This window comes from Anas platyrhynchos, chromosome 8 (assembly GCF_047663525.1).
Source record: "Anas platyrhynchos isolate ZD024472 breed Pekin duck chromosome 8, IASCAAS_PekinDuck_T2T, whole genome shotgun sequence".
Classification (NCBI taxonomy): Eukaryota; Metazoa; Chordata; class Aves; order Anseriformes; family Anatidae; genus Anas; species Anas platyrhynchos.
Genome location: NC_092594.1, coordinates 13,859,615 through 13,884,082, shown reverse-complemented (window position 1 = coordinate 13,884,082; position 24,468 = coordinate 13,859,615). Strand labels below are relative to the sequence as shown.

At 37.2% G+C, this 24,468-nt stretch overlaps 1 long non-coding RNA gene across 2 annotated transcripts in view; it reads right to left on the bottom strand.

Annotated features, from left to right (window-relative positions):
- Nucleotides 1-1,596: 1,596 nt before the first annotated feature.
- The window catches only part of LOC101799390 (uncharacterized), a 64,535-nt gene continuing 41,663 nt past the window's right edge, over nt 1,597-24,468 (bottom strand). For both annotated transcript variants that reach the window (XR_005267515.2, XR_002405511.4), the window contains 3 exons: nt 2,638-2,711; nt 2,485-2,556; nt 1,597-2,400 (listed from right to left, as the gene is read on the bottom strand). This is a non-coding gene — a long non-coding RNA (uncharacterized lncRNA). The remainder of the gene's footprint in view (nt 2,401-2,484; nt 2,557-2,637; nt 2,712-24,468) is intronic.

The following is a 24,468-nucleotide window of genomic DNA, read 5'->3' as shown; positions in this document are numbered from 1 at the left end:
ATTGCTTTGCCAATAAGCTTTCTGTAAATTACTGTTCTGCAGACATTACCTTTTAGTTATCAAGCTGTATGAAGTATATATCTGTTTGCTAAGAAGACTTTTTGGTCTTGATAAGAAAATGTGACAAATAACTGAAAAAAGTTATACTTTAAAGAGTGGGGAAAAGACTGTTGCTGTTGAGTCTATTCTTCAGAAACTGTTAAAAGCTTGTTGTCCAGTTGAAAATATTTGTTATATCCTTGTAATGTCTGTGGGCCAATTATCTGTGCCTGGGTTGAAACTGACTGAAGTTTCTGCAACCTGTTACGGTATGGCATGAATAATACTTACGGTATGGCATGAATAATACTGTTTAATACTTAGCATAGGCAACGAAATCACTGTAGAAATTTTTGAACAAGTAAAGCATTTGTTTATTTTGAGGAAGAGTATTGTCAAAGCAATCAAAACCAACCAACCAAACAAAAAAATTATTTCCACCCTCCCTGCATTGGAATCTGTCCCTGCACCAACTGTAATTGTTCAAGCATTATCAATTGCAGCATGAATGGCTTCTGTATGCACCTTTTTCTCTACTTGAAGGTGATTACGTGCCAGGACACTTTCTTTCCAGTGCTGTCAAATTCCACAATCTTCTATTACTGAATTATCTTCATGTTTATAAATGCATTACACAATTATAAGTAGCATTGATAAATATCTTGCAGAAAAAAAAGTCTTGGTTCTTATTTCGATAACAAATTTTGATGCATACTGTTGCAAAACATACTGGCTGCAACTTACCTTGAAAGTTGCTCCTTCTAGATAGAACATATGAGTCCTGCTTTTGGTTTACATACTGCACGAAAGGATCATACTAATAGTAATTTGGGTTCCCATTGCTGTGTAGAAATGAGTAGACCTAAAGATAAAGGCTTATCTGTAGTGTTGCTGACAAGCCGTACATCCATAGCTACCCTTCCTTTTAGTACTCAACTGTTCTGTTTGTGACCTCAGTAGAACTCTGCAGGTTCTTCTCTAACAAATATTAGAATACAAAAACAGTATTCCCAACCATTAAATAATATCCACACAGTTCTGGTGTTTAATGTAATTCATTATTGTGGCTCTTGGAGAAACTGATTTTTTTTTAATGTAAGTATCAGTCTTGCATGTGATCAAGGACTGATCTTTTCCGTGATTGAAATATATTTTTATAATTTAACTAGGCCAGTTTCCAAGTTCAAGAAGCCAGTACAAATGTATCCGCCTGTGATAGCACTGATGCTTTTATCCTGTTTAGCAGTTGCTAAATGATAAAACCTGGATAAAACAAGCAAGTACAGTGAGCAAGAGAATTGTGTAACTGAGGTGCTGAAGATACTTTGTAAATAACAAACTAAAGTATTGTTATGAGACCTCTCCCCCCTCCGTTAGAAGAGGAAACAATGAATGCCATGTGATTACTGAACTTTGGAAGCAATCCCTACTGCAGAGTATCAAAATTGTGCTGTCTGAAGGCTGAACTTACCTTAGATGACTTCTGAAATGTAGATAGGTCTCAGTGTGTGTCTGACTGGATAAACAAGGTTTTTAAAGAAATAAGGAGAAAGCAGCGATCTTTAACTTTGTTTATTTTCTTCTTATTATTAGCAGTACTAAGTGTGACATTGGTACCCGAAGTATACAGTAATTTTACAGTGTAACTGTTTATTGTTCAATTATAATTACGGATATACATCTATTTCTGTAATCCCTCTGACCAGTAGAAAAGGTAAATCTAACATTTGCTAACACTGTTTATTTAGGTGCATAAGATTAATTTTATACAGAACTGATTTTTTGATACATCAGCCGTCTATTTTAATTCCAGCTTTCATTTCTATTTTTGTCTTGATGAGTATAAAAGGCATTTTTGTGAACTGTTCCACAATGCCTAGTTTAGATGAGATTTAAATACCCTTTCCTCCTATGCTGAATCTCTAGGAGTGCATATACACAAAGTTCCTTATTATTTGCTTCTACATACATATTAAACAAGGATTTTTATGGTTTCAACCATGCCAAACCCTGCAAGGACAATATTCCAGAAGAAGGCAGCAGTGTTTTTTCAGTCAACAGAATTAAACACTTAAAAAACAAGGTAGTGAAAACTGAGTATCCTCAACTATTTTTTGACCAGAAAAAATGTAGCCTATAAGAAGTGTTTGCTTCTTACTACTCCTTTCAGAGCTGATGTTCCTCTCAATGGCAACTGTAAAATGTGGGGCCACAGTTGCATTCATTGTTCAGTGAGCTTGTCCACATAGTTAAACCCACCGACAGCAATGAATGTTGATTGTGACCTTTTTTTTGTAAAGCTTGGCAGGGTGGGAGAGAAACCTCATGTGCTGGTTAGGTTTCTATCTTCGGTGTGAAGGCCTGAAAGCATGAAGTAAGGAGGAGGATGGTTAGCTGGAGGGTACAATCAACGGTCGATGGTTTTCACTTTAATTCCAAACTCACCGACAGCGTTGAATGTTCACTGAAGCAACCACTACAACAGAACTCCATTGACTTGACAGCGTCCTTAAATGTCTGAAAGGAGGGGGGAAAATCAAAATTGACACAATCATTTTAATCATACAGATGATGCAATTTCAGTCTTTGTTCTCTTACCCACACCAGCACCCTTTTCTGCCCATCCTGTTTCAACCTTCGTGCAAGAAGCTGGCAGTTTTCCAAACATCTTTCTAGGAAAAGAAAAGACGATTTCACTTATTCAAGCTTTAACTATATACATTGGACATTGAGGCAGAAGTGGATTAGTGTAGTATGTTATATTACAGAACTGAACTTTATAGCAAACCGAAACACAAGATCCCATGTATTAACAGATCTGGCCAAGAACATTATGAATTGGTGTTACCAATTATAATTTGCCCAATAGAGTAAAATCTATTCTGCTGATGTTCTCCTCTTGATATTACATTGTGGTTTTATGTTCTAAATTTCTGTTCATATGTTTTCTAGGTGTCAACATGCTGTCCATATCCAGAACATGATCACTACACAGTAAATTACACAGTAAAGTTCATAATTTCCACAGTAGCACAGTACACTTTTTCTTATATCAGGACTTTCCAACTAAGTTCTCATCTTCCTTGGTGTGCATGTGAATAGCGTGTATATAAATATAGATATATAGGATTTAATGTAACGAGGGCACAACAAGGTAACAGAAGTATTTTAACTTATTTGTATTTATAAGCTGTTCTCCTGCAGAAGGCTGTTCTCTTGTAGCTTTGGTCTGAATTCCTTTTGTTAGGGCCGCTCTTAGATTGTTGCATTGGAAACTGTGACTGATACATTGGCTTCTATGCATTGGTACTTGCTAAATCTATTACCAGAGGACAAAGTAGTCCTGTACTCTCTCATTGATTTCTGCATTTAAAAAAAGCACTTAATAAATGTGTTTTGTTAAATTTGTTCATAGTTGCATAAAGGTAACCAGAACTAAAAGAGTGCAGTCATAAGTGTGCTGCCTGTATATATTTTGTAAGCAAATAATGAGACAAGGACTTTGTCCAAGCTGTTCCTTTCAACTAATTATTCTGCATTTACAGATATGTATTACTTTTTATCATTTAACTCACCTGTATTTCTATCAAATGTATCTAAAATACAGTAATTAGTACAGCCTGCTGGAAAACTACACAAGAATGGAATTACGATCCTCCATAAAGGAGAAACTTACATATTTTGCTTAGGAATGCCTCTGTGAGTATGAGTATCTCTGAATTCCAACCAACTGTGCCAGTGAGCCCCTAATTTGCTGATACAGCAGCAAACATCCCATGCTGCTGTGGTACTTTAGCTCTAAAGTTTTGTTTTGTTTTGTTTTGTTTCTATTTATTTGTACTGGCTTTATCACAGTTTAACTCCACGGATGTTAGGAAAAGAGTTTTTTTGCACCAGCACAAGCCATGAGACAATAAATCTCTTCAACTCTGTAGTCTTCTGTGCATTTGCATCTGTTCAACATTGTTCTAGCAAAATAAATAGACTAAATAAGCAGACTCTATGGTTTAGGGTCACTCATGTTTAACATCCTCCCTGTTATAAGCTTTCCTTCTGTATGCCATTTCTTTTAGTACTTATTCCTATGCTCTTATTCCCTGCTTCCCTCTGTCACTTCATATTTCAGTATGAGGTCTTGCCAGGCTGATACCTGGCAGTAGGATGGGGTATAGGGGAAGGAGAGTAGCCGTGTAGAGCTTATGACTGGGTGGATTGCATCTTAAAAGTAATTACTTTCACAGGTTGTTATTATTCCCTCCCAACCCCGTAATGGGAAAACCTCAGTATTTCCTTGGTTACCTAGCCTCTGTTGAAGAGGGCTGGAACTTGTAAGTACAAAAACACACACACAAAAAAATTACTCCTGAGCTCCAGCCATCGTTCCTGATGTGTGCAGGTTATGCAGGGTAAAAATGCTTTCATCTTCTGTCATCTGGTTTTAATTTTATTTTTTTTTAAATCCCTTACTGGGCTTAGCTAGCTATTACAAATGCCAGCTTTATTTTAAGTTTTATTTCAGATCTGCAGGCTTATGTGAACATTCAGATTGGATGTGTGTTTTTTTATTTAAGGTTAGTAGGTCATAAATAAACCAAAGCACTTTCCTTGCTATGAGCAATAGGGTCATGGTGTACATGAAATATCGCTTTAAAAAAAATTGGAACCTAACGTGAATTGACAGAGGTACATGAGGAAGTAGTTCGTTGTGTCGCTGTAAAGGCCATAGGGATTTGGACTGCCAGAGCTGCCTGTTTTAGGAATAGATTAGATATCCTGTCTGATGACCTGTACTTAATTTAAGTGACTGCCTTTGCCAGCACCTTCCAGAGGGCAACTGTGTGAAGTAGAGCATCTCATCTTCAGTCCTTTTGCTCCTCTTGATGGCCTGACCTAAATTGAAGATATGGGTGTTGTGCTGCACAATTACTTCACTAGCTACATGAACTGCATCTTCAGTTCTAATCAGTTTGCTTTTTCTATTTTGACCTTGGTATCTTGAATCAAAAGACAAATCTTCAATGTTATTATACTGGTTAATAATGGCAGCTAGGTTTTGGTTCTACACTACGCCTGTGTTTAACAGCTGCTTTTTGTGAAACACTGAATTCCCCCTCTCTGCTTAGAAATCATGGCTGGAGCTGTGAAGTGCTACTCTGCCATGCTTGTTGCCCCACCTCTTCTTTCTCCTTCCCCTATGTTAGTAGCTGCTTTAATATTTTTAAGTCTTATTGCTAGTCCAGCAGTGCAGTCCTTTAGGAACAAATACTTAGGTGAACAAACAGATCTCAGTTTTTTTTTTTTTTTTTTATTATTTTAGATAAGTTCCCTAATGTTGCATTAAAATAGTCTGTATCAACATAATTATATGGTAGGTACTCTGCCTAGTTTATAACATTTCTTTCTTTTGTTGGTATGGAATTATTACTGGAAATTGGAATTAAGACTTTTTGAAGGAAAATACTCATTGGTATCTAAAGAGGACAGCAGAACGATCGTGTTAATACTTCTATTGCAGCGTTATCATCTCATGCATACAATTATTGGCTACTTCCACTTTCCAGTTGCCCTCTCCCACAGTCTGTCAACAGTCTTCCAGTTATACACTTGGACAGGAAGAAATGCAATGCGTGGATGTATTTTCAATTGTTGCAAAAGTGAATTCCAGTGGTATTTTCTAAAAATGGCACACACATGGGATCAGACAGTGTAAACTGACACACTGATATCAGTGGCATCTGCCTTTACACCAGCTGGCAAATGAGCTGATGCTTATTTGAAAAAAAGAAGTAGAATGATCACTCATCAGTTTTCTACATTTTGCTTTTTTTTGTGATCATCTTTATTAAACTCTTCTCAAATGCTAAATCTTCATGTTGTATCAACATTTTACCTGTGGTAAATTAACAACGATACTAAATCTTACTGTGCATTGACAGCGTGCTTCCACCAAGAAGAATTAAATCCATCTGACCTGTTATTAGAGATTCCAAGTTATTCTTGGATGTCTTTGAATTATATGCTGAAAGTGAAGATTGTTCTTCCATAAAGAGGAAGGTCTTCACCTGACAAAATGAAAAGCGTTCGTTTCTTCTGTGGTCTTGAAGACGGCAAGAAGAGAATCCAGTAAGCTTCACTGTAATCTAAGACTTGTACTATAAACGCTAGCTGTAGTTGTTTCTATGCTGCGTTGGAGTACAGCATCAGCTCTTACTTAGGCGGTAATTCTAAAGGCCATGTTTTTCGAGAAATCCAACCAGACAATCACAATGTTTTTGCATTGCTGTCAATCTACAGAATTGTGGTAACATCTTCATAAACCTCTGCTGAAAAAAGATGTTTTAGGGAGTATTTCACCATTTACTGGAGTATAGCCATTTCTGGAGAAAAGTAGCTGCTGTATAATGTCTTGAAGCACAAGTGCATGCCAGCCAGAGACAGGAGAGAAAACTGTGGCTGCTCTGTTTAAATTTTGTATTCTGCAGGGCTGCTCTTCTGTACATAATGGTATAGAGAAATATAAAGTTATGCAGAATTATCCTGGTTCTCCCCTGTGGAAGGAAGGGGGGGAGGAGGCGGGGGGAATGCATCTTGGCACACCAAAAGCATTTTCAGAGGAGAAATAATGAACCCATAACTGTTCTTAAACCAAATTAAAAGTTGTGTGATATGCATACCTATCACAATGCCCTCTTGGAGTTCTGCTGGTCCAGAAAGCAGTACATCTCCAAGCCTGCTAATTCACATATTTGTAGCCTTTGACTAAGTATTTAGTAAGTCTGTTATCCAAAAACTGACTGTGCTTTTGAAATAAAATCCATCAAATAACATTACATGTTTTACAGCAGACTGAAGTGGGATGCTGATTAGCCAAGCTAATTTAGGAACAGAGCAAATGTGAGGAGCAGCAGTGATATTAGTCAATCAAATATTTGATTGCATTTCCAGAAATAATTTAGTTTGTTTTGCACATTGGAATTTTACCTGATTAGTATTTTTGTTAAATTTTGGTACTAACAACATTTCCAAAGCAAAATTTTATGTTTAAAAAAAAAAAAAGAAAATACCCAAGACAATATGGGCTTTTTGCTTACTGCATTAAACTTACTGTACCTCAATAAAAACAAATTGTTCTTATTTATCAAATCATAGCTACACTCATACGTTCTAAGCGCTTATATCTGAGCAATTAAGTCTGACTCTGCAATTTAAATGAGCGTTACTTCACATTGTTAGTCCTGGTGGGGGAAAAAAATTTACACTTTCAAACATACAGGATTGCCACCCTAGACCTATAAGCTTTGCTTTTTATTTAAAGCCAAGAAATTGTTGAACATATTCTCATACTGCCTGTAGTTTCCCAGTCTTCTTGGACAACAATTCTTGACTCTTTATTACTGGAACACGTTACTATTTATGGAAGATATGCACATATTTAAGTGTCCATAAATCATATGCAAACATCTGTTTTTAAAATCACTATATGGACTATGGTAACTGTTTTTTACATTAATAGCCATGAAGCAGTGCTCACCTACTGATATTAGCTTAAACTTCAATATTTTAGCAAACAGTAACATAACTTTTCAGGCAATGTAAGTCAAACAGTAGAAATTGCAAACAGTCTGGCATAAAGTTCTGTGTGGCCTGTACCCAAAAATGTCTAACAGAAGTTGTAGGATAGATGGAGTAAATATTAAGAGCAACATGATCAACTTGGCTAAAACACAAGAGGTTCTGTTAGTAATTCACTGTGCTACTTACTGCCTTTGAAGGGGATTTCTTACCCTCCCCCTGCTTGTGAAAGCCCTAAACAGGCACCCTTTTCTTATTTGATGAATCTGGATTGTATGTAGAGGTCTACATTTTTGTCTTGGTACTATGATATATTTCCCATGTGATCCTGCAGGCAAGATTTGAAGGCCAATAACTGTTAAGTTGTGCTCTGAAAGCATATGGTATGTGTGGAAACCAAGACTGCATACAAGTTAAAATGTAAGCTGTGGGAAAGACAATATTGTATGATAGGATGGGTGCTAGATGAGAAGTCGTGAGTTTTTGTGTTCCAATTTTCTTTTTTTCTTCAGTCTCAATGTTACTTTTTTTTTTTTTTTACATCAAGTCTTTTTCAGTTATAAATAGACTTTTATTTATTTATTTTTTTCAGGATTTGTCCTCTATTGCTCTTATTTCAAGCATGAATTTGGTTGTTGTAGGTAGCATGACTGGGTTGGCTGGCTGGGTTTTGCTATTTGCTGCTTTGTCTCTATTTAATCTGCAGGAAGGGAGACAATAGTTTCAGGCTGGATTTATAAATGTCAGTATGGCAACTGAATTACCATAGGATGAACATCTAAAAAAATGGAAGTAAGCATTCAGTAATACTGAAAGTTGAGTCCCACTGTAGTCAACTATTAAACAATAGATTACAGTCCCTTATCTGGGGAAAATAGATGATTACTTTTAACTTACCTTGGTCCTTGCCTACTAAACCTCCTGACTTTAAAGAAAAAACAAAACAACAAAATCTCTGCTTCAGAGCAGATGAATGTAGATACCAATCTCAGGTTTTAAGGACTATTTCAGTACAGCATGTGTTTTTTTAGGTTCTTCACAGTGATTATGAAATACATATATTCAGAAAAATGTGATTGTGACTCTTAAAACACTTTTGTTTTATTTGTGCTTTTAACTTTTTAAATTGTTATTGAAAAAAGTGCTGCTTGAGTGCAGTTAGCTTAGGGATTCTCCATGTGCCTGTATTTCGCTCAGCCAGAACAGAGTGCAGTTCCAACTGGCTTTAATATCCCATCCCCCCTCTTCTCTGAGTCGCCATAGGAATGGACTGTGAGAATTACCAAATTCAAATAATTATGGTCCTGCCGCACAAAGTTTCTTTTGATCAAGAGCAAGTCATTTGAACCCTAATGTTTAGTGGGTAATACTTACAGCCTCATAAAAGTGTAGTGATGGCTGATATCTTATAGTGCTTTGAACATGTGAAGTGCTATATAAACAATATAGGGCTATTGCACACAACTGAAGCCATTAGCATTTGAGGCACCCTGCCCCAGGCCTTTAGAGGGGGAATCACATCCTCACTGAAAGAGAGGCACCTTCTTGGGTTCTGCACCTCCACTTTTGGTTTAAGCTTCAAGAACTTCATAGGTAGCATGTAGGTAGCTATGAAAACAAAAACCCAACAACATATATATATATATTTATAAATGTGTGTGTGTGTATGTATATATATATATATATATATATCTTTTTTCAAATACAGTGTTCATTACACAGTACTGGAAGTGAACTAAGGGTGGACAACTTTCAGTTAGAGTTATGATCCTGAAAATGTAAGGATAGTAAATCACTGCCTGAACACAGTACCTCCTTTGCTGTGAATGTTTTGGTATTCTTGTGTTGTTTTTTTTTCCTTTGTGAAAGTTCTGTATGCAAACCTATTTGTTGCTGACAAACTCAGTGTTTTCCATGTTTAGTGTAAAATCTTTCCACATTTAGTGTAAAACGGATGAGAGTTTGTGCTTCAAATTATTTCCTAAGAATGTCATCATACTTTACAGAAGTTAGACCACAAATTCAAGTTTTTTGCACGTGTTATGGGTGCCTGTGCATAACTGCTGGTGACATTGATTTGAGATAGGAAAACAGTAGAGGGGCACTTGCTAAACAGCCAGCGTAACATCTGTCTGTTAACTGGATGTACTACTCAGATTGGAACAGCATTTTCATAGGATTGGTGGACTGCCCAATTTGCTTCGTTTTGACTCCCCATCACGCATTCTGTATGCTCTGATAAACAAAGGCTGCTGCGCAGGACCCTCAAGATATGCATATCTTGCAGTCACTACAATGTGCATTCTGGGGCAGTGGAAGGGGTCATGGCTGTCTTCAGGGAGAAGAGGAAATTCCTTGAAATCTTTTTATGCAAGACATTGCTCCAGTTTAAAGAAGCAAAACTGTTTTGGGCCCACAGTTGATAAAAAACACTTTTTGCCTTTCGGTGGTGTAACTTACTTTCAACAGTAGAGACCATTCTAAAAAACTGCATTTTGTGCTCGCTTGTGTTTTTTAGTGTTGAGCTAAGCTTTTAGGCATGTTAAATGATGTAAACAAGTTTGGGATTTTTGTTACTGTTATCTAGGAACAACCATTCAGAACAAATATGCTATTGACTGAACCCTACAAAGCTCCGAACACAGCATAACCTCAGACTTTGAAGGACAGGGCACGCAGTTTAAATGTTTAGCATAGCAAAATCCATTGCAGTACAATTACTTGTACTAGATCCAATGGTTTACTGCACAGGCAAAGCATAATCCCACATGTTCATGGAGCAAACTCGCAGTTCATTTACTGTTCGTTTTCTTAAGACCAATGCAAACAAATGCCCTGGCAAAGGTATTTTTAAGTAACGTATATTTGTCTAAAGAAATCCCCCAATGAAAAGATACAGGATAACAGGAACTGTTAATAAAACCTTTTTTTTGTTGCTAAAAAACAGTGCACCCTTAATGTCTTTAATTTGTCTGTATCTGTGTGGCTGTCCCACCGTCCTCCTCCTTGTCCCTGTTGAGTTCAGCTGCCTTTTGAAAAGCACTTTGTGCTCCAGTGACCACTTTAAACTTTCTATTGACAAAATTAAACTGGACTCCTAATTTATTTTTCCAAAAGAAAGTGTGAGTTGAAAGTGGTCATTGGCCCAAAAAGCATTAAAACCAAAAAGATAATTTTATTAGGAAGAAGAGGGAGTGATGTTTAGCCTCCTTTTCTGTCCTTCAATCCCTTTCTCCTGCTAATTTCTTATATTCTCCTTGCTTTCTCCCATTTCTCAGGAAATTGCAGTTCCTACGCCCCTAAAATTTCCCTTTTGCAGCCCCACAGAGTGAGGTTTCCCTTTTTGCAGCCATCTGCTGCAGGAAGGCAGGGCAGGACAGGAGGAAAAAAAAAAAAGCTGGAACAAAAAAGCAAGTGTTTGGGACCTCAGCTGAAACTAGTTTATGGATCCAAATTCTATCTCTTAAAACTGTGGGAGATGGACTAGGAGATTGGCAATAAAGTAAATGAGCAAGTGGGATGAGGGAAAGCACGTATAGCCAAAGGAAGAGAGTATTAAAACATTCCCTTTGTTTCACATATGCTTGTGTGTTTTTAAAATACGGGTAAACATATAATACAGTTGAATGTGATGGAATAAAGGGAAATGTCTCTTCCTTTTGCAGATTTAAGGGGATCGGATTTGTACTTCAGTAACACTTAAAAGTAACACTAACCAAAATGTTTTTCTGTACAACTGGGTCTTTTTCTTCTGCAGTACCCAGCCTGTAATGGATGGATGGCATGTCCAGAAAGATTCTACTGCAGTCAGCATCTTTGCTGAAAGTGTGTCTGGTGTGGAGATCAGCTTTTGCTATCTCAGTAATCCCTCATAATCAAAAAATCATAATCTAAACAACCTTAGGTGACACTGGCTGTTCTGAGAGTTTTTTGATCAATGGATTTATAAAACCTTTCTTATTTAGGTACCTAACAAGTTTCATGGTAATGGTACTTGAGGATTTTGTGTTTCACAGGTTTGTGTTGCCAAAAGGTGCTTTATTGGTATTTTTCTTTAGAAAAATTGGGCTGGAATTCCATGCAGTGGGAGGACTACATCACTTAAGTCCTATGTAAACTCTATACTCTGAAAATACACCTAATGCAGAGACATTATGCTGGCTTTTAACAGATAGGGTGAATTTCATTCTCAGTGAATGACCCAGGTGCTAAAAAGCTATGGCTGAAAGTGCTAGGTTAAAAGCACAAGTCAGCTAGCTACATAAATATTACATGGCTACATCTTTAATGGGTTCCTGTCGTAGACTTGCTTTGTTTAAAGATTTCCATAACCCTGCTGATTTATTGCATCTTTTCTAGAAGTATGCTGTTAGCAGGAAACTCAGTTGAAGCACTTTCAATCATGTTTGAGGATCATTATACTTTCACTTGAATAACTAATTAGTTGCAAGAAATTAACCACTGCTGTTTAGCACAAAAACACTTCCAAGAAGGACTTTCATTTTTGTTGTGGAAAATGACCCCAGGCACTTGAGGAGGGGGCAGAAAGGAGAAATAATGATCCAGCTGTCTTTTAATATAACTTTTGTTTTCAATTCAACCTGATAACAAGCAGGCAGCATAGCTGTCTGAATGGGGCACTACGTTTGCACTTGCGATAAATGTTTTAATCTTTCCTGTCCTGTGAATCTCAGGGCTGACCTCATCCCGTTGCTTGAAACTGGTTTAAGGTTCCAAATGCTGTCCCTTAAGGCAGTGGGACACAGGATACAAGACTGACGAAGAAATAAATAGGATGGAAGGAAGAAATATGACCAAAGAGAGGTTATAACCAGTCTGTTCATTTCTCTGGAACTTATTTTTCTTCTGAAATGTGGATCATGCTTTAACTGGCATATAAAGGTCTATGTATCTTGCATAACAGATCAGTATTATAATGTGCTGTTCACAGCATCATAGATAGAAGGCATAGTGAAGGGAGGAAGGAGAACAAAGACCAGTTGTAATGCTTAGTGTTTTGCCACAATTCTAGGGCAAAAACTGCAAGGAAATTAAGGTCATAGTTATTTCCCTGAACTGTTTCCACACATTTGGGAGGAATCTAGACCTCAAACTGAGTGAGAAATCCTGGTAATTTTTTTTTGTGGAGCTTAAATTTCTTCCAAACTATTTGAGTAATCTGTATATAAAAGCAAATATTTTTAAACTGTAAAATTGAAAGTGAAATTATGATGCGTATACAAATCAGTTTTCTTCTTTCACTCATCTCCATCTGTTGCAGAGGTCTGTGAAGTCCTCAGGAATTTAGGGAAAGAGCAAGTATTAGCAATATAAGGACAAAGGGTGGGGAAGTTTATTGGTATTTCTTGTTCTCCCCTCCTCTCTGCATGCACTTGCAAGAAAGTTGAGTCTTCAATAAGTGTATCTGAGATGTGGTGATACAGAAATGCTGGGAAGTAGTGTAAAAAGGGAGTGAATGAGCTACTATAGTCATGACAAATTCCTTCTGAATATCAAACAAGAAAAACAAAAAGGGAGGGGGAGTGCTACCACTTTCCTATGATAGCTTCATCACTTTAACCCTCTTCCTTTGTCTTCCTTCCAATGCTTTTTCTCAAGCACCTATTTTGGGCAGTGTACCTGAAGGTTATAGGTATCAGAATCTCATTCAGCTGTTTATGATTATGTTGGTTACTTATATAGTGTAGGTGAAAATATTTGCATAAGCCCAGTACTAGCTGGGTGTGCTTTTTCTTTCTTTCTGGCCGCGTTTGCAATTTATTTTATTGGCATGTGGTAATACAGTAGAGACAGGAAGGTCATGGCTGACTTCCATGGAGGGGTTGCATAGGGGCAAGTCAGGAAATCTAACTTCACATGGAAGAAAACAGCAGAGATCTCTTCTAGAAAGAGGGGGTGAACGATGCCTTTGCATCTTCAATCAAACTCATGATAGTGTTTTTTGAGGAGTTATGGAGCAAACAATTTCAGATTAGGCACACTGCCACTAAAACAGATCGGCACAAACTGGCAGCCAAAAGCTTATATGTGTGCACGTGTGTGTTTGCACACATGCAAGCTGCTCTGCTTCAGGATACTTGCACATGAGAGCTCACTAGGAAAAGGGAAGGGAGATGTGCTTAGTGAAGATTCTTTAGTTTCTAGAGGTTATCTTTAAACCTCATGCAAGGAGTTTGGAAAGTATCAAGGGGCTCTTAAAGATCCATTTCCTTGACACTCAGTGATATTTCTGCTAAAACTTCCAGTTCTTTCTCCTGTGCTTCACTACAGAGTGCAATCTGAATGCAGGTATGGCAGGGAAACATGTTGAATTCAGTATGATGTACCTTTCAAATGAACACTACGGTACAGTAGTCTAAGGTTCCTTAGTTCTCATACCTGTTGCTTGTCCATACTCTGTAGATACTTGCAACTTACAGTAATTCCAACTGAATAACATACCTGAATATAACATCAGTAGGCATTGCTGTGTTAATAGATGCCTCTCTTTCCCTTCTTCATGAATGTGCTCTGATTTACTTCCATTACCTAATTTTGTTTCACTTGCTCTTCCATTTTGGTCTGTAATTGTTCAATGAGCTTAATGTGCTCCAATTCACAGGTTCTGTCTTTAAGAGTTGTTTCCAACTTCATTTTGGCCTGCAGCTCAGATTGGGCTCTTGAAACTCCCTTCCCCTTGGATACTCTTGCCACACACCAAATACTGACTTTCTGATGTTCAGACATCAGGTGTCCCTGTGCTGTGAAAATGTATGGTCTGTCATACTCTCGTATAATCAAAAGAGGTGGAGGCTGAGTAGTCTAAAAAGAATCACCTATCTAGGAAAAGGAATGTAAGACTCATCTTTAAATGAAAACCTTTGAAATACAGTTAAAACAAATAGCCATGTCTGCCTAGCATTCAAATTTAAGTTATTGGAAGAAACCAAAAACCACAAAAGCTGATAACAAATGAATCAACAGCAGGATAACTTCAGGCATTTTTACCGCAAAAAGAAAGTGAGTCTGGACTGAGTAAGCTGTGCCAAGATATTGAGGGAGATGCAGAGAATTATCACTTGAAGTGAACTAGAGGGAAAACCATACATGTATGTTCCATTCTTTCCACTAGGAATCTCAGCTATACTGGTTTTGTGTAAACTTAACTAACAAACTTAACTAGCTTTCTGTAGTTTTGCATGAATATAGTTGAAAAGATGAGGTATCTGAGGAAGTGGGCTGGGTTAGTCGCATGCTGGAGAAACCTCACCTTCATTGGGCCTGTGCTGTGTAACCCAAATGGGGATGGATCAGCTCTACAAGCAGATGCCAGGCACTCAGTTACTTTAGACAAATGGAAAGAGTTTCATTACGTGTATTGCAAAAAGGCTCTGAACTGCAGAAAGTGTGCTTGCTTACTTGATGTGGTCCAGTATAATTTCTTGCCCTTCCCCAGCTCTCTCCCCTCTCTGAGGACATAAACTAACCTTGTTGGTCTTCCCTTCATGTTTCTCAAAGTGTAAGTCTGTAAACTTGTTTTTATGTGTGCACGTACATGTAAATAAGTTTCTGCAATATTTTAGTGTGCAAGAATAACCAAAGTGTGCACATCCTTACAACTGGTTCCTTTTTGACATTCAGCAAAATGTGTCTGCTTGTCTCAAATGATCAGCAGATTTCAACACCCTGTTGTGGTGATTGGCTGGGACTTCTGTAGTTCAGAAGTCCTAAGTGTAGTGAAAGAGTGGAAATTCACCATCTGTATGATGAGACAGACTTGCTAGAGTTTTACAGTTCTGAGTGGAAGTGGGGATAGTTATACTGGTAATAAATAATTTTACTTTGTGAGACACAGAATAATCTGCAAAAATTAAGAAGTAGCAGTCATTCTTGCGTTAAGGTTTCTTTGTGCCTGAAGTGTTTGTTATATATTATAGATGTTTGTCAGAGATGTGTAGTCAGAAGTTGAATTATGAACTTTGTCTGCATTCCCTTGGCTTTGGCACTTTGCCCAGGTTTTTTCCCCCACACCATTTAAAAGGGGGGAAAAAAAGGTAATTTTGGGGCTTAGGATCTACTCATTCTTTTTTGTGTGTGCGCGTGCTTATTTTGAGCCTTTGTATAACATAAGTATCAACTATTCAATCAGCATCTTTGAAAAGAGGCTGCCAGATTCCTCATGCAGAGAAGCTAAACGATGCCAGGAATCAGTCACTCTGTGCTAAATATTGCTGCTGGCTCCTCTCCCTGTCTCTCAGACTCTGTAGAAGTATAATCCACTGCTCTTCAGTGAAACGATGGCAGGATTTAAATAAGAAAAAAAAGCTATCTGAAGTTGCTGTTACGTAACAAACACCTTGTCATCCTGCATTGTTAAGGATTTGAACTTGTCTCAAGTGGTATTGAAGTCTTTTTTTGCTTTTTTTTTTTTTTTTGGTATCTTATATTGCATGCCATGCCTTTATGCTTAGCTACTGTTGTATTTGACATTCTGTGCTTCGTTTGCCAGGACTTATGTTTAGTGAATTTGGAAATTCTATTTTAAACAAGTGTTTTGCTGCCAGTCAAGTCTAAGTATCCCCACCAAACCGCTTTGCACGTGCACACAACACCAACCACACGATACCTACAAAGCACTTCGACTGCACCCTGTTTCCACCACAGAGATGATATCAGCACAGTTAGCATACTGAAAACTGAAATGGTGTAATACTAAAACTAAAAGCAAAGATAATGTGCCAATGTTTACAATTTTTATAGAATCCAATGACCCTTCCAAAAGTATTGAGACATTTGATGGTATACAAAATAATAGAATAAGTTTTCTAATCACACTTATTATAAGCAGATAATTGTTAGTAGTCACTTAGAACAACTATTATGAAAAAACCCGACCATTACAAAAGTAGCACAGTGTAACCCTGATCAAGCTGTGTTATTTTGCTTAAATGTGTTCCACAACTAGCCTAGGTGCTTAACTAGCACCCAGTATATAAATTAAAACCCTATCCAGTGCTTGTTTGACTATGGATGTGCCCAAAGCCCTGGGTCATCACAGTATCTGTCAGACGAATTCCCTGGTGCCTAGGCCAGGCTCGCCTTGGCCTCAGTTCAGCATGGTTTGTGCAGCTGGCTGCAGGCATGTGCAGCTTCCTGCCCCTGTGCTGTCGAATCCTGCAAGTAGCTGGTCATTTGAGCAAACCTTAAAGACAAGGGAGGTGGTTGTCTCAGTTACCATGCTGTAGCTGAGCACATTCTCTGTTGCCAAATGAATACTTAATTGCTCTTTGCAAAGTGTAAAAGTTTATGGAGGAGGCATTTGAGCATACCCTGTAGTGGGTGTGGGATAGATGTGTTTTCAAAATCTCATTGGTGAAGTTGGAATTTGAATCCTGGTCCTCCATGACTTGGACGTGCCCTTCATTCCTTGAGAGGGAGGCAGCAAAAAGTGCCTACTCTTTTTCCAGTTAGGAGGAGAGTGAGTTCCTGGTCCTATTGCCACAATGGCAGGAGGCAGCAACATTAAATCTAAAGTTTCAAGGCTACAGTTTTGGACCTGTGACTCTCCTGCTCCCATGCCTACCTCTTCTTGTCCTCAACTAAGTGACTAATATATTCTTTGGATGTTCTGTTTTCCTCTTAGGCTGAACTTGGTATTTATCCTTATGCTGAAGTGGCAGCTCCTGGGTGACACGTGACGTGGCACAGCCAAGAAAATCGTACACAGGATGTGTTCACTCCAGCTGAATGGTTCTCCAGGAGGATGTCTAGCAGGTAAATCAGAGCCACAGTCTGTTTCCACTATCAAACAAATTTGCTTTCGGTGCTAATTCTACACATCTGATGTATGAATCATACGTATTTTGTGTGCGACCTTACTGGCTGAAAATGTTAGCATCTGAATTTGAGGGTCTGAGAAGGGTTTTTAGTATCTAGATTAGCTTTTAGCCAAACCACACTGAAAGCTAACCTCAGAAAATAATATATATATATATATATATATATATATATATATATGGAACTACGGAGTTCATTTCTATACGTTACTCTGCTAGCAAGTAGTTGGATGGCCTAGATGAAAGGAGAAAGCACACTATCTTACAAATTCTTCTCTGGAGTTAAAGTGATGGGAAATAGCTCTGGGATAAATTTTTTGTTAATGGGAGCAACATATAGCCTTCAAAAAATCATTCTCCTGTGTTCTCCCCTCCCCCCCTTTGGTTTTACTAATGTTATAAACCACCTTCTATGTATGGGACTCTTAAGCCTTGCAAATCTGCAGAGTTGAACCTTGAGTGTTTTGCAGTTTTCTACTATTCTGAGTGCCATGTAATTGGCATAAGTCTATCTTAAAAAGGATTTTTCCTTTTAAGAAAAGGATGCTTTTGAATAGGCTGCTGAAGGAGTCAACTGTGTTTTGACCTTCCTTATCCATGTTTACCTCGAGTATGTTGTCAGGTTTATTTATTACTGAAACTTCATGCTGATATTTCTTGGACTTATTGGCTCATTCGGAAGATCCAAGTAATTTAAAACGATCTAGTTACTCCTCTCTAGATGCCTTTGGGGATACTTGGAAAAAATAGTTGTAAGAAAGTGCTATAGTACAAAGCTTGCTGACTTCCTTTTGATTTTTCATTTATTAATTTGATACAATGAAGGTGAACAAATGTTCCTTATGTAAAATGAGAGTACAGAAATACAGAAGACATGTCTATTCTTGTGAGAGGTGTGGTGTGCAATGGCTTATGATGATGTGCAGTTGAAAACCTGTTACAAGCAAGATGGATGGATGGATGCTGCCTAGTACAGGCTGGGTAAAGCAACTGCTTCTGACTGTGCTTTTCTTCCCAGCCCTGCAGCATTGTCCTTTTTTTCCCTCACATGAGGGAGGAAGACACTGGGGAAGACACTGGTTGGCAACAAAAGCATGCCTCTAGCTATGCTCTAATGATAAAGCTCAGAAATATGTGCAAAAATGCACTGCAAGAAGGGAGAAGGGGGAAATTGCCTCAGGAGCTATCCTTCTGTTATGAACTGTGTCAACGTAGATGGCATTAAAAGGTGTTACGTGTCTGTGGCTTGTGACAAGCTGGTGATCATAAACTGAAAATAATTCAGTCCACTGTTTATATAAGTTCTTGGCAAACTCATGGATACTTACTTGAGATATAATTCTATCTAGGTTGCTTGGATTTTTCATCAGACAGTGTTTGCATCCATTTCTGAATTTCTTAGATGGTTGGAAAAAAAAAAAATCAGTTTGACCTAGACCTGGCAATAGAGGCATTTTTTCAGTACCAGAATGAAGACAGATGTTTCTATGGGTTTGGGAAGACTCCTTTTATTTTTGTTGGAAGTAGTGTCTATGCATTTCCTTGATTAAAAGGTAAGGAATTGATCGTGGAACTTGATAATGTTTTGACTGCCAGGGACATGATTAAAACTGTGTATCAAAATTCACAGCTTAAAAATGTCTCTGGACAAGCTCAGCAAAGCAGTTCTCAGATTATGCTAATTTATGTTCACTTTAGAGAGTATCTATGGCAAATTATTTTATTATAAAAGTAATTCATAAATTAATATGGAAACTCTCTCTGCTATGGCAGCTTAATTTTTCTTCTAATTTGTTTAATTTTCATAACACAATCTACAACAGCATTTTAAAATCATAGTTGTCTTAGTCCTTCTGTAAGTTTCTCTACAGACCTATGCATTTAAGTCATTACAAGAATTGTAAAGCCCAGAACCGACACCTTGTTTGTATTTGTTTCATTCAGTCCCATCACATCTATGAATATAGCTGCTTGCTACTTGACTATGAAGGGAAACAAAATAAGTATGGCTGGATTTTTGGATATACAGATTAGGTATTACAGACAATTCTGCTACTCTGACATGTGAGTTTGAAAATGGGAAAAGGTGAGGCATTTAGTTAGAGAGAAGACAAGCAAATGTGTTTGAAGCACTTAAAACAAATGAACATAAGGAGATATTATATCAGGATTATCAGGATTATTCAAAATTTGGTCACTCTGAAAATGACTAAAAATAAGCTGGTCTGAATAAAGCAAGGTATCTTTGAAACACTATCAATAGACTTTTTGTGATGGTAAAGTGTGAAAAATGATTTTTACTGTCATATTTTGTCTATTTGATGGACTTCCCAGAGCAGGAACTTTCTATGTAGCTGTGAAACATAACAGGGTCTATTTTTGTATTGCTTTCATAAAGGTTTTTCCTTCGATGCTCCGTAACTAATATCTGCTTGAAAAAATACTGACTTAAGCATTTAATTTTGTCTTTCTGTATGAATGCAGAAGAATACATGTACTGGAAAACTGTAATATCTATTTTATTTTGATACATCCTAAATTGAACAAAAATCCTTTTTTTTCTGAATTCAAAAAGGAAGCTATGAAAATACCAATGTAAAAAGGTATTAAATGGAATGTATTAAGTGTTTATTTTCTGTCAATTGTTGAACTACAGTTTAACTTTAAACTTCCTGCTGGCTTGTAAGAAGGGATACAGAGGGTACAGATCATTCTCATTTGTTTTTTTTTTTGTATGCGTTTGTGTTTAAATGTGTTCCTCTCCCTATTCTTCTGTCACTGTGATCAGTGAATTTCTATTAATGATGTCAGTATCAGTAAGGTCAAAAAAGGACCAGATTTCAGAGGGGGGATACAGGGAAAGCAATTCCAGTGTTCCACACATAAGCTCTTCTTTTTTACACCTGAAATGCGAACTAGTCAGATAGCAGTCAAGCATGAATTAAATCTATTATGCAATATCCTATCTTTTGAAGCAGGTGTCTGATGAGAATGCCTAGTATTTTTATCATTACTTGAGGGCAAACAATCTCTACTGAACCAACTAAGGGAGTCAAACTCTATGCAAATGATCTCCAGTTCTTAAATAATCAAACCTAGTACCTTTTAATAGATACTTTGAGGGTTTGTCATACTCATAGACAATGAATTGTTCCACAGATAGCTTTGGGCTATAAACGGTATGTCTTTTGGAGTGGGTTTTCAGAAGGACTTAATTTTATTTCACTTCCCATTTAACTACATGGAGAGTGAATTTTTATGTTGGTTTTAGAACTGAACTTAGGAAAGGCTATTTACTTCTGTGCAAGGAGAATTTTCAAATCATCACAACCAAACGGCGGGTACTTAGTGCAGCCAGACAGGATTTATTCTAACTTTGGAATTAACTCAGACACTTCTGGCAAATAATGATATTTGAAGGAAACTAGGGGGTTAGGAATGTGGCTGGGTTAAAATGATGTGAAAACTAAACACCTCTTCACAGTGTCATCCATGTCTAGATCAGTGATCATTACTCAATCACTTAATACTCTAGACTAAATTGAGTTTATTTACCAACAGCTACCGAGTACCATCTGGTCTTACCACAGCCATTTTTTTTTTTTTTTTGTAAAAAGGCAACTAGAAGTAATAAAGAACACTTGAATGCTACAGCTGAACTGTAGATGTTCTTCTACTTTAGTGGCTCATGATGTAAGCTTATGTATAGAATTGTATACATTTTTCAAGTTTTGCCTCAGTATTAACAGACATGTCACCAAAGTCTCATATCTCCATTCTTGGAAATATTCAAGAATTGGTTAAGCAGGGCAACCAGTACAGGACAGTGTCAGATTTTGCTCTGGTTTAAGCAGGGCATTGGGCTAGGTGAGGACCTGGGGTCTCTTCCAACCTCAGTTACTTCAGGAGCCTCTCTAAGGTTAGTCATGCTGAGTATGCATCAATGAGGCTTGAAGGAACTGCATCAGAAACATTCTGGTGGTAAAAATATTTCAGACAGCTCGAGACTTTAAAAAGTAGACCTACTTCTACATGTTTTTGTCAGCTGTTGGAGAATAACTTTTGTTTAAAAAATAAAATAAAAACAGCGTCTGCATAACTTTCTCCAATGCCTGCAATATATTTCCTTTGTTATTTAACTGTGAGGAGGGCTGGGGGGAGTTTTGTTTTGCTTTTATACTCTGTCCAATGTCAAATCATTGCAGCTTTGGATAAAGTTTAAAATGGAGTGCGGGGAAAGAGTAAGAGACATTACATTTCAGGGGAAAAATAAAAATAAAACAAGCTAGGTCAGTCATAAAATACTGTTTCCTTTGCAATGGAAAGGCTACAGTTTTCCTTTAGGAAAAGTAGGGCAAACAATTTCAATGCTTCAGAAAAAAAATCTGTGCTGACTTGGCCCTTCCCCCCAGTGGAAACAATTGTAAAAGCTCAGCTGAACTGCTGAATAGATTCAGTTGCTCTAGATAATCTTGGCGAGTTTGTTACACGCTCACAAAAGTGTATGGATTCCTGATATTTAGCTCCTCAGGGTTGAGGCTATGCATTTAATAAGCAATAATCATTATTAATTTTTCTAAAGCATTAGAAATAAGCCAATGCTGAAAAGAAGTTCGACTGCAGTTTAATAATATAAATTGTTTATTTCTTAGTGTGAATACTTTAAAGCATTGCTTTGAGGTCTGAGTGCTGGGGCTGATGAACAGCATACTTTAAATTGAAGAAAATAAGAAACATTATGAAATCTTGAAAATTCTTGCTTAAATAAATAATCCCTTTCATCTTAAGTGGAGCTGGCTGTCTGAGGGCTGCCAGCAGGGGACCAGCTTATAGGAGCAGACCCCCCAAAAAAGCAGTTTAGTGACACTGAAACAGCTTTCTTCTTAGCTTTTGAGATGAAAAAGCTTTAAACGCAGGCCAAAAAATCTGGATCCAGTACCTAGCTCTGTTAGCGACTTCATATGAATGGTTTTAACTTCTTGGGGTTATTTAGAAAGAGGAATGTCTCAGATTTTGTCACAAAATCATTTAGAAATTGAATATATTCTTGTTTGAGATGCTGTCAGAGGGCTGTTGTAAATCAGTATTTGTTGTTGTGAATAACGATACATACGTACAGGTCAGTATGTGCCTTTGGAAAATAGTGTTTCAGTACATCTGGAATGTATTATTGAAACTGGACACTAAAAGTACTTGATCAGGTATTTCTTTTTAGTGTAATATTTAGTTTAGAAGTTAGCATAATGTGCTTTAATTAAATTGCCTCCTTAACAATGTCCTTGATTTTTCAGTTTAAATTCTCTATAAATGTTTTTATCTAGTCCTTGTACCTCTAAAAATGTCATGGTTGTAAACAAGAGTCTTGGCTACGTGATGAATGATCAAGTATTGCAGTTGTCTGAGCACAAAATTTCAGTGGAGTCTAAAGATAGAATCGTCTCTTGTATCTATTCTTTGGCAGAGAAAGAGGGTGATTGACAAGAAGTACAGTATATGAAAGAACAGTTAAAAACACAGACACACTGACATTATAATACAGTGTCTCATCGGATGATGTGGTGTTTTGACTACATGGCTGCAGCGGGTCTATAATTTAAATGCCATTAATGGCAGAAGAAGCAATAGCATGGAGACAGGAATACTGTAAAATCTCTGGGTCTGTACTTAAAATGCAGATAAAATAACCCCTTGAACTTGTGGTGCCAAATGTTGTCCAAAGTTACCATTCTTCCATGAGGAAAGCAGTTTTTGTTTTTGTGGGGTTTTATTTCTTCCCCTTCTCCTAGCACAGCCAGCCATTTCTGTTTAGATTGCCTGAGATCTTTGTAGCAATACAAGCCAAGCAAAGGGAGGCTGCTTGTATTTTGCCTAACCCATGTCCAGTTCACACATTCAGTACAGAATTCGCTATTGTGAATAGTCATGACTATGTTTTCTTTGTGCTCGTTGGCTTTTGAATGTGCTTCTTTATACTTTGACTAAAGTGGCACACAGAACTAATTTCACCAGAAGCTATTGGTGTTTAGCTGTAACAGAGTTACACAGAGTCCTGTGACTGCATCCCAGTTATAATATCCCATTTGTTTCCACTCTGCTGTTGTAATGTTCCCTGCCTTTTAGTCTTGTTGTCCTTCACTTTGCTCTCCTTTTTTCTTTTCCTTTCAATTTTAAATTATAACTGACTTTGTTTTGCTTATTGGACTTAACTGTGGGTAAAGCACATGTTTCTGTACCCTCACGGAAGCCAGACATTTAATGCACCTTAGAGTAATGTATGCTGTAATTGTTTGCCAAATTGGACTGAGTCTTTCCAGAAACAATTCCTGATCTTTGAGGACCTTGCAAAATGTGTACAATATGTTAATTGTGAAGCATTTTTAAAGTATGTATTTCAAAAGAGGAAAAAATGCTGTGTAAGTGAAACTTGTTTAAAGTACTCCCCCATTTCTAGCAGGAGACGTTATTGCTTTACGCTCTTGTTAGAATGCAAACAAAAGAATGAAGCCTTTGTAAATTGCATGTAGACATTTTTTTCCTTTAGACTTGTTCATTGTATACAAGTCTGGTACTAAACAAGGTATACGTTAGCTGTTTCCAATTTAGGTTAAGTACATGGATTCTTTTAAAATATTCACACTGGGCTAACATTTCAAATCCAGTTTATGTTCTCTGAATAAATCAAAACTAATATTTGGTATTTGCTAAAGAGATGGGGAAGTGGTTTCAGAAAAGCTTTCCTTTTTTTGTTTTAAAAACAAGCCTCAAATTCCAAGGGTGCTAAATATGTGTGCTTATGTATGACTTTCTCTTCTCACTTAAAAACAAATCACACCTAAAATTCTGTGCATATTTCTCTACTAGAAAAACAATGAAATTGATCTATTTTATATTGCTGAAGAAAAATAAGGCTATGGCATTAATTTACCCTGAACTTGAGTAGAATTTACTTACTGAAAATTTTCTTTACTTAGAGTCTGCAATTCATGGTTACCTCTTTGAAGCAGAGTCTTTCAAATCTGCG